Here is an 11,413-nt window from a genome sequence, read left to right on the forward strand (position 1 = left end):
TTCCTTCTAATTGAGCCATGTATACTGCTTTTTAATCTATTATGGGTCAATACACACAGACTGTCATGTCAGTGGTTGCATATAAAGCATATTTTCTTAATCCAAACTGATATCATTGTTTCGTTGGAAATAGAGCTGTCGGTGATGCTATGAAACTGCTGTCATCTATCACTATACATGAGCTTCTATGAATGGAAAGCTATTAAATCTCAATGCAAATAGACCATCAGGTGGTGAATATCAAGTAGTCATATTGTTCCTTTTTACACTGCCAACCTGGTGAAAAAAGGCACATGCTATACTGGATTCATAAAGTGATTTGTGGCTAGTTCTTTTAAACAATGCTTTGGCTCATGGCCCTTCAACCACTTTTCCATTGGATGGCAGATTTGTGCAAATATCTCCCCATTTCCATTTTCTAAAACAATGTACAAATAAGGGGTATGCATATGTGTATAAACACTGCAGACAGATTTTTAAAGTATGCACAGCTGTTATTTATCACTTTACAAAAAACACAGTCATTACCTTCTATTTGCTCCTCATTTATGATAAAATATCAATTTAGAAGAGGTAAATGCTTATTAAACAAGCCCACCCTGTAAAATAAATTGAATATGTATATTTCAGGTCCACAATAAATAACCAATACAAACCCAAACTAAAAGGAACGACAGCATGCAAAAAACAAAAAACAAAAAAAAAAAAATAGGTGAGTAGTATATTAACCTCAGGACCAGTGTCCTTGGCATAGAGAGGAATTGTAGGCTCTTCCAGGTAGTCTGCAGTAAAGACAGAAAAGCTTGGCATTGGTGTAATTTAGAAGGTTAAATCAGTATTTACTTATCCAGCCCCCATGGTGTCTACATTAGTGTTTTCATCTGAGAGCCACTGGCTTTGAAAAAACCAGAGGGACCTTTTTCTATAGCTACATTGCTGGAGTTTATTGTATCCGCAGGCTTCATTTCACTAAAATTTAACTCTGCCCTGATCATTAAAATCTGCTCAGATTAACTCTGAGAAATGACATTGCATAGCACTGGATTGTGTTGCTGCTAAATCTAAGGAAAAAATAAAACTATTGCCACAGAGAGCTAGTTATATGAGTACTCTTCCAAATAATAAATTGTAAATTATTCCTATTAAGAAAGTTCTAATTCTGAACCTATTGGCTGTAAGGGGAGAGATGTGATGTCTGCTCATCAAGTTAGCTAGTAAGCTTCAAACAAGGACTGAAATCAGTTCAGGAAATGCAAACTAAAAAGGGATTTTTTTTTAATCATAACAAAATAATAAAAAAAACAAAACATTTCCAGAATTTCAAAACAAAAATATTATTATTTACAAAGTAAAATGAACAAGGCAATAGTCATCAATGGCACATAGTCTGCATCAGTGGGAGTTCCTCTATAATTCTGACAAACACCTGTTCAACTCCATTAAACTAGCAAAGTGGCAGTCTCTTTCCTCTAAAGCCCATCAGGTCTCTATGCAGCCTGCTACAAGCAATACATCTACATGATACCTAATTTATGTTTTAATGTAGCTACACCCTATGAAAAATGTATTAAACCTTGCAGCTCACTGCATTAAATTCTGGATTCAGGTCTGGCAGCTGGGTCCATTATGTTTATTTGCTATTAACGGTTTGAAGTCATACGCCATCTGCACATCCAAGTGCCTCCCCCACCTCATTTTCATATGCTTTAGAATTAAACTTGTATTACCATGGAAATTTTAAGCAGATCTCTCTCAATTAGCCAATATAGCCATAAAACATAGTTATATGTAAGTAATCATGGGTAGTTCAGTTCAATGGCTTTCTGTGAATTGATAAGAAATAGAGGCATTGATCTCAGCAGACTGTGGTTGAGGTAACAGGAGGTCTTTCACCTGCTGACAGTGAAGAGATGGAGGGGAGTTGGGAACTGGGTCATGCTTCTTGAAACAATCCATCAGAAAATGAGACTGCCATTTTTGCGTTGATACGCAATTGATAATTAGGAAATTCAGAAGATGCCTGGGATACCAGGAATGGTAAGAAAAATATAGCAGTTCTTAAAGAACACTTGAAAAATATAAGTTTCTGTTCCCTGGCTATGACTGACAGTTCGATTTTTACAGTAGGCCTACTCAAAAACTTGTGTAGTTTTTAATGTGTCAGTTTACATAACTGAGTGGCTAGAATTTGAGATAGGCAGAACAAAGCAAAACTATTGAATTATGCATATTCATGATTTTGCAAGTTGTTTGGTTTGTAAAAAAAAAAAAAAAATCTAACTGGGTGTACTGAATCATCATTCTTGATGGATCAGGATCTATCAGGAACCAATGTTTCAATTTATGTAGTCAATCATTCATCTATTTTAGTGCTTTATATTACAGACTATAATAGACATTTTTATATATTTAAAGAACATTTAAACAACCTAAAATGCATTAACATGAACCGTATTCAGAGCAGAATAGTCAAGCTTTAGCAAAGATATGATCAGTGGGTACACTGGAAACTTATGTTGTTCTGGACATTTTTAATCTACTCTTTTAATGTTTAGACGATATATCAGAACAAAATATCAAACATCTGGTAGGAAATGTGGTCTCTTACCATGTGTATAGATTTGAATAGCATATTCACGAATGGGTCAAATGTTCTAAAGATCTCAACGGCTGTATGACGTGTCGAATTGTAATATATAACACGCTTGGTTGGCTCTGTCACCAGTGCGTTGGAGCTGTTAGTTTCATAGACTTGTCCGTGTAATAATGCAGTTAAAAGATGTGAGTTTGTCAAGTTGTTAAAAAAAAAACGTTGGTGAGAAGCGGCAGAAATGAGAGGTTTGATTCGGAATTCTGGTAGAGCAGCCTATATAAAAAGCTGAAGGTGAAAGTTTAACGGTCGCCAGGGAAATGGAGATTGATTGTTTTGGGAATTGTGTTTTCTTTGCAATTACTAACGCCGCTGAACTGAAAATACAGCCGTCTCAACTGTGTTACAGAAAACGCCGAGGACGGACAGACCTAGGATGCTCGGAATCGAGCTGTTCGCAGTGCCGGTTGACTCATAAAAAAATGCCCCGAGGCGCAGCGTCGATGAAATTGGATATTTAAAGGCAAGGAGGAGAACACTGGCTTTCACTTCGCAGACACTCGCTCAGCGGACGGAAATCAAAGGAAGCGACCCAGTCTGAAACGGACCCCGAGAACCCCCCTCTGCACTTGGGGCGCCGGGATGTGACTGGACAAAAAGCGCATGACTGAGGTGCAATGTTCACGCTCAGATGAGATTCCGGTGGCAATTTGTGATGAGAAACATCAAAGTGAACCACCTGCGGTAGCTGTAGTCCGAATAATATGTTGAACAAGACTGTTGTGAGCCCATCTCATCGTGAGTTAGGAACGCGCGAGGGAGGCTACGAATACCCCTCAGATGCAACCGTGTCAGGTACTGTAAGTGTTATTTTTGAAAATGTTATTTGAGTATGTGGAGGTATGTTACCATTTACTTGTTGTTATACCAACTACATTTTATATGTGTGCATTTAACTAAATTCGTTGCTAATGGTTTTAATTTACTATATACTGTGACTTGAAACGTACAATCTTTTAAAACGATGCAATAATTTCCATTTAAAAAGTACTTTGCATCATTTTTTCCTAACGTTTTAAGTGCCATTCGTCCGCTGAAAATATCCTGATGTGCATATGGGTGCCGGAATCTCGCACGACCATTTCCAGCAAAATTAACAGACGTTTGGAGAACAGTCATCGATCGTAGTTTTAAGAAAATACATAATGTTTTATGTGATCTCAAACTTAAGTTCTGGCGTATTTTTCAGCGTGTCTCGAACTCACGTCCCTGTTTTCCAAGTAACCTGTGTCAAGGGCAGCACTATCGGGCACGATCTTTAGCGCACAGTATGTGTGGAAATGTGTTGGCGCTGATTGAATCAACCTGATTCTATTTTTCATCTCTACTTTTTTTGTCATTACTGTGCCCAGACTTCTTAGATAAGTAAATTGGAAGATATTAATTTATTGTCCCATGAAGAAAAGCATATAAATAATGAAATGACGCTGTTGTGAATCCAGGGCGTACTTCCCATTACCAACAATAATAATCGGAATGTTTTTTGCATCAAGTCAGAAACGGTAGGCACCAGGTTTGCCTTTTAAGAGCAATGAATTATTCTCAGTCCTTGGGGGGATATGCTGATGTTTATACGGGGATCAGTTAAAAGGTATTCTGCAAAGCTTTTATCTCTGTCGGTCTCAAAGCACGTCTTAAGGATATAATTTCATTGTTCAGGAAGAATCCTATCATTCCCTTCCAAACATGCAGTGCAACCAATTTGTTTTGCATAAATTAATTTTCTGTTTTACACTGTTTGTGGGAAAAATGTTACCAGCTAGCTGTCAGTCCATTTCACTAGAACGACAAATGGTGGCACGTCTGTGTACCTTACCTGATAACAAGCCTGATTATCCATTTTTCTAGACCTTGGCACTGTGGGTCACTTTTCAGGCCCATGTATAAATTCATCCATTTCTATTTCTAGCAGAATTTCAGGTACCATGTTCCTCCTATCAGAGTTATATAACTACAGACTTGCAGTGTAAATAATACCCCAGGAAGATGGAAAGAAAATGCAGTCTTAGGAGTGAATTCGGGGTCAACATATTGCTTGCAGCTTGTTACTGCGTTTCGGAATTTTGTCATTCTTGCCATGGGCGGGGTGAACACTTCCACCGGGATAACTCCAGTGTGAACAGCATTTACAGAAACTGCTGATGAAGATGACGTCTCACAAGGCGGCGATGGTAACTGCGATGTCTGTGACGAGGATGGAGATCAATGTGGTGATGAAGGCACCTCAGGTGATGACAACAAGGACGGCAACAGTTACGGGCGGAGTGGTAACGATGATGTAGTGATGACCTTAAGGCCGTTCCATCTTTTTATTCTAGTGCATGTCTTTGAGAATATATACCGTTGCCGTATTTAGCAGAGAAGACAGCCGAGAAGATGGGCAGGTGTTTAACACGTGACAGTGGTGTGAGCTGAATTTGCGGTTCTTTTTGTAAAATACTCGTAGTTGCCTTGGCCCAGCAGTGAAAGCAAACGAACCTCTGAAGCCTCGTGTGTGCTATTAGAGAACAGGACAAACCAAAATCATGGCAAGGGACATGAAAAGTGTGGCATCAGCAAGCAGGGGAAAAAACGAACAGATCAGCAGCCATCGGAGCGATCAGTAACGCAACACCGAATCCAATTGTGCTGAAGTGAGGAAAACGGGCGACGGAGTTCACGAGGGACGACGATGTTCACAAGGGACTGCCAACACCCGTCCAAAGTAGCGGCACTTACGGTCGTTTGGTGGTGTCACATTTGAAATGGCAGTTTTGGCCTTTTTGGTTTTTCAGCTACATAATTACTTATGAGGTTCTCTTTGAACGCATGCCTTTCAAATCTGTTGTAGCAGATATCTAATTCTGTAGTATTGACATATTTGCAGCTGTCCTGAATGCAAGCAAAGGCATTGTCTCCAGGTGGTATACATACATAGATGTATATATACAGAGAACAAATTTCAGTTTGGGTTTGATTAGGAACTTAACAGAAGGTAGAAACAGGTAAAATAAAAGCAGAGTTTCATTGGTAAGGGACAGCAATTAAAGACCGATTGTTTGGTGGAGTTCCCCTTTAACCATAGTTCTATTTTTATAGCATGTGCAATGCTACAAAGCCAATTTGGGGAGCCTTCAGTATTGATCTGATCTTCATTCAGAGTGGGTATCTGATTTCCTCTCCTGATTGCTTGAAGGTTATGGAACACTTTATCTTCTAGATGCATTAGCCTGAAAGTATGGGGGTGGGGGAGCTGCTCCTTAAGTCAGTTTGTTTTAAAAACCCTCAGTAATTACTTTAAGGTTCTGTTACGTCTGTCATACCGAAGACAACAGTTTCATTTAATTTCCTGATGAAATTAATAATCAAAGGTTTACCGTAAACGTCATCAGGAAAGAAATGCTTCTTTGGAATTTGTTCTGTATAAGTAAGGCCATGCAACTTTGTTGCTGAAATGACTCAGCTTCATCTACACTGCATTTGAATGGAGGAAGGCTGGCTTTATACCTCATGTTACTTTCCAAAGACAAAGTTTCTTGGTTGCTCTTTTTTTGGAAGGACTTTGACTCTCTTTGTTATTCATCACAGTAGCGCAGTTACCTTGACAAGGTTCAAAAGATGCACCTATCAAGATATGCTAAAATATACTGAACATGTTCAGGAAGGTATCATAGCAATTTCATTTTTAGCACTGCGTGCCTCGAGGGGAATGTTTCAGATGGATCCCTAGGGAGAATCCTATTGTGACTACACTCTCAAGGACAGAGAAGTATTGGCAACACCAAGCAATGAAACTTCTACAGTAGCTGGTACATCAGATGAGGTGTTCAGATGCTGTCCTCTCTGTCCTCCTCATCCTAATGAAATCTCGCTTTGAGAAGGAATTATCATTAAAGGTATCTTTTGAAATACACATAAAGGACATTCCATAATGTCCAGCATCTTTTCAAGCAATTGTTTTTGGGCACTGATTACAGGAGAAGAAAGAAGTCTCCTCTGTTATTTTGGGTTCAGTCTGGTGTATTTATTAAGCCTAGAAAATGTGCCATTAAAGTTTAAGGCCCCCTTTTTCCATCTCCATTTGAGAAAACCTCCCCACGTAATTAGGTTGAAGACGAAGGGAAGAGCGATGATACCTACTTTTAAAGGGAGACGGAGAGTTAATGAACTGGCAATGCCCAACCTGTCTCCACTCTCAACTCCCCCGATGTGGGTTAGAGGGAGAACCGAGCTTGCCTTTGAAGGAGGAAACCAGGCCTTTGGAGGAAATGTCCTCTGAAAGAGTACAGAGTGGCGCTCTGGTTGAAGTTTATAAATAGCAATATTGTCATAATGAGGGATCATAATCCAGCAACAAAATCAGAGGGGTGGCTTTTCCACAGAGGTGCACAGGCAGCAGGCAGCCAGTTGGGGGATGCGGATTCCCTCTGTCGAGCAGAGCTTGTCACATGGCTGTTTCCAAGGTGTAACCAGAGGACATATCCACACTTTGTCTTATGTCATAAGGGTCTTGTCACTCACTGTCACGGATGCTAAGCCCAGCTGTTTGAGGACATGTCTTAACGTGTCTTAATTGGGTAGTGTCACATTACATAACACTGTGCAATAAAGTGTGGATTATTGCACAGCAAATATAACAACACTCCGCGGGCCTCTGTTGCAAAAGCTGGCAGGACCCAATGCCATCAGTCACATTAATGCACCAAACCATGTAGTAAATGTCCACTCCTAATCACACAGCTGTTCCCTACAGGGAAACACAGGGAGGGGATACATTCGATTCGCCTCAGTAATGTTCAGGGGCTGAGAGATATCCGACGTGCCCTGAATTGTGAAACGCGAGGGCGCGCGCGCGGTCTACGTTCCTGGCACGGTCGTAGGAGGTGGCAAACGCGTTCGCGGTGGCGAGGGTGAATGGGATCTCATTGTTGAGCTGCTCCTGCACTGGGGATGCATTGTTGTGCGGCAGGGGTGCCCGAGGTGGGGGGGGGGGGGGGGGGGGGGTACATCCTCCGGTTGTGTCGAGCTGTGGAGCCAGAGCACAAGCGCTTCATTCTGATCTGGGCGCCGGCCCACGTCCGTCCCAGCTTTGCGCATCCCTTGCACCCAATACGGTGACAGGCAGTGACAAGAGTTTTTATGTCAAATACTGTCCCTCCCAAGTCCTGTTTTCATGTTCCACAAGGCGATGGAAGCACAGTGTTCTTTGGAGAAAAACATTTTGGAGAGACGTATTTTTTTTGTGTTTGCAATGAAAGGGCTCTTTGAGAAGCTTGTTTGAGGAGGACCAGTCATTTGAGTCCAGTAGCACAGTAAACAAACTCTTCAAAGATAGATACTCAGTCACTGCTTTATTCAAATGAGTTTATTATTGCTAGTTGTGGTGCTTTAAATAAAATGGCATGCTTTTAATGCTCAGAGTATTACATGTATTGTTGCTTCTACAAGTTTGGGAATATCACTCCACTGCATTGGCTATCATAATATGTGACTATGACTGTGTAATGGACATGTGAGGAGGGTTGTCTTAAGTAGTTGAATGTTCATGAATGTATACTTATTATTTAAGTATTATGAAATGTTATAAGGCATTTCCTTCCTGCGAAAAGGGAAGTCGTATCTGACTTACATATACTTTGAACTTCCTTTAAACCTCTATGACAGGAAAATAGTGAGTAATGTGTCATAAAAAGAAGCCACATTTGATTTTGCTTCTACTCTCATATGTCCATCACTTGTATGTATGTTAAAGCTATCATTTTTCCTCCTACTTGGAACCCTGTCCTGCTGACTTTGAAAGCCTGTGTGTCCATCTACTCTCTCAAATATAAACTCTTTTCCCGAAGCAGACATGCAATTGTCAAACCTTTTGAGACAACCAAAATCATGGAAATGTATTCTCTTTAAATGTGTCTCTCCCCCACCCGGCTTTCTTCTATCTCACTGCAGGATGACAGGAAGCCTGCTGTAAACCAGCTAAGATGAGTCGGGCCCAACGCAGATGGCACTGTCTCCGAATGATCATATTTTTCCCCTGTATAAATTAATTAAAAGCAGGAATGGGAGGCTAGGTACAGTATGACCCACTTGGTCGCCCCCCCCCCCCCCCCCCCCAGTTGTTCCTGTCCTCCTGACCTCAACTAATGATGCTCTCCTCGACGCAGAGGTGTGCGGGATGGAGAGTTCGACACGCTTCATGCAGCTGCGCACTGTTCCGTGAGAGTCCCTGCGTCAGAATGGCCTTTGTGTCTGCGCTGTGGCTGCTCCTCTCAAATGCTCGAGTCTACTGTGTGCTGTCCAGGTGAAATGCTATCCTTCGCCCTCCTGTAGTAATGTGTAGTGCATACTGTCAGGAACACAATAGACAGTACACGCTGCATTGACTCCTACACAAGCAAGTGCAGTGTTTAGACTAAATTAAAGTGTAGTGCATACTGTAAGGAACACACTATACACTGCATTGAACCCTTCACAAGCTACTGCTGTGTTTAGCCTTTATTAATGTGTACTATGTACTATATGGATTACTGCAGTATCTTGTTTTTATTAATGTGTAGGGTATAGTGCATGGCCTACCGTGTCCCGGCTTTATTAATGTGTAGTGGGTTGTGCACGGCATGCTGTGTAGTCTGGTCTTTATTAATATGTGCTGCCTTGGACGGCAGACCGGGCAGCTTTCAGGATGATGCTTATCAACATTTATCTTGTGATATATTTGCATGTTCTGGGCAATGACAGCAGGGAAGCTGGTTTTTGGAGGCCAACACACAATCATTTTCTCACCAAACATGTCAATCCCTCACCAAGTTATGAGCCTGTGTTAGTTTTGACACCTCTGTTATGGGATAGTCCCAACTGCTGCAAGCAGAAGGCTATGGCATTGATTATTAGGGTGGATGTGTGTAGCTGAACAATACCGTACATATAATATGTTACAGAGTCCTCACTGAAGGTCATTGCTCCTCCAGATGATCATGGCCATGGTAGATTTGAGTCTGCTTGACACCTATGTGATTTCCTTATGGAAAGACTGCACAGGCTGAACTATGTGTGGATTCACACTTAAATTGCATATTTCCTTTCCTTTCAGATTATCTATTCCCAGTTAACATCTCATTAGTTTCGCTGAAAACAGAGGCACGGCTTGGCAGTTCCTCTATAATTATCATGCACACCTGTGGCGACATTTAGCAGTTATGTATAGTTGTGTAAAAAAAAAGCTTGCCTTCAGAATAATACTGTTTCACTGAAGAAGGCAGTGTGCCGGCGTGTTGGAATCTATAAGCACATGAATCTCGAAGCCATGAAGCCTCAGGGTTGATCTTCTATGAATGTGGATGTGAAAGGTCATTTTGTCTATGCACCCCCTATGCAACCTCTTAACCTTTGGGCTGAATTAAGGTTATAAAACCGTAGAATGGATACGTCAGGATGGTTCTATTTGCCTACCCTGACATTATCCTCAGAAAAGAACATCCGTCCCATCCCATCACATTAAATGGGCAGTGCATTTCCTCTGTTCATGGCTGTGAATTCTAATAGGTCGTTTTAAATACTGTATACACACCAGAACATCTCAATTATTTATAAAATCCAAAATGTTTCCAAGGGCAAAACTGATCAAAAACTGTTGCCATGGGATGTGTTTTTATTCTTAAAATGTTCTATAAACACTGTTTGAGTTCCTAGTATGGAAACAGGACAAATCAACCCCAAAGTAATGAAGTACTGAATATATCACATTTCAGTTAGGTGTTTCTTGACACTACAGTATAGTTTTACAAATCTAATCTAATGATCTAATGTTTACCAAGTCTACATTCATCAACAAAAGCTTCATAATACAGCAAAAGGGTTTAAAAGAGCAAATTCAGCCAACCATTGCAGTTTAAACTATTTCGAATTTAAACTATATGTTGCAGAAATAGTTATTTAGTAAGTTAACAGTTGAAATAGACCGATAAAAGTGTTTATCTTATCTTCTCAGCAGTCCTGACGACTGTTGTCCCAAAGAAAAACATGTATGATAGTAGTCGCCAGGAAAATTCATTATATTGTGACATATTTGCCAATATTATTTACATCATAAATGATACTCTATGGTGCTTTGCAAATATAACGTGTGCCAGTGGGTAACTAGCTCGCTGTAGGCTCAACTAATGGCTATCAGCTGCTGAGTCCAGATTTTGTAAATCCTTTAAGTGTCACTGTGTATCTCTGATTTCTGAAGAAGATAATTACTGTACTGTTTGGAATACAATGACTTTTTTAAAGTGTGAGCAGAATGACAGGGACACCCTTCAGTATATGAACTGATGTGCGCTTTACACATCCTGCTGACAGTCATTTGGTGATTAATTATGCTATCATTGTATAGGACACAGGCTAATATTAGGGGGCATTTTTGATGGAAAAAATATGTCATACATTCTTCTCAAGAATTAAAGAATAAACCAATTTAATTTACTAAACACTTGCAATTTACTAAATGTTTCTCAGAAACTGATATAGACTGTCTTTTTGTTGTCAGACAAAGCAGTAAAAAGAGGTAAAGAACACATTAAAGCTGATAAAATATAATCAGGTACCGAGTAACCATAGTCACCATTAGGAAATAAACTTTATGCTCAATGAATGAAACATGTTATCAAGCCCTTATGCAGTGACTGTAATGTGTAATGTAACTTTAAACAGTATTTGTAACATTGGCCACACCTGGCCTCATTTGTGAACCCTTAGTTCCACGACTATGGTGAACGAGATGGAATGTTGAAAAGATCCGAT

Source organism: Megalops cyprinoides, chromosome 21 (assembly GCF_013368585.1).
Source record: "Megalops cyprinoides isolate fMegCyp1 chromosome 21, fMegCyp1.pri, whole genome shotgun sequence".
Classification (NCBI taxonomy): Eukaryota; Metazoa; Chordata; class Actinopteri; order Elopiformes; family Megalopidae; genus Megalops; species Megalops cyprinoides.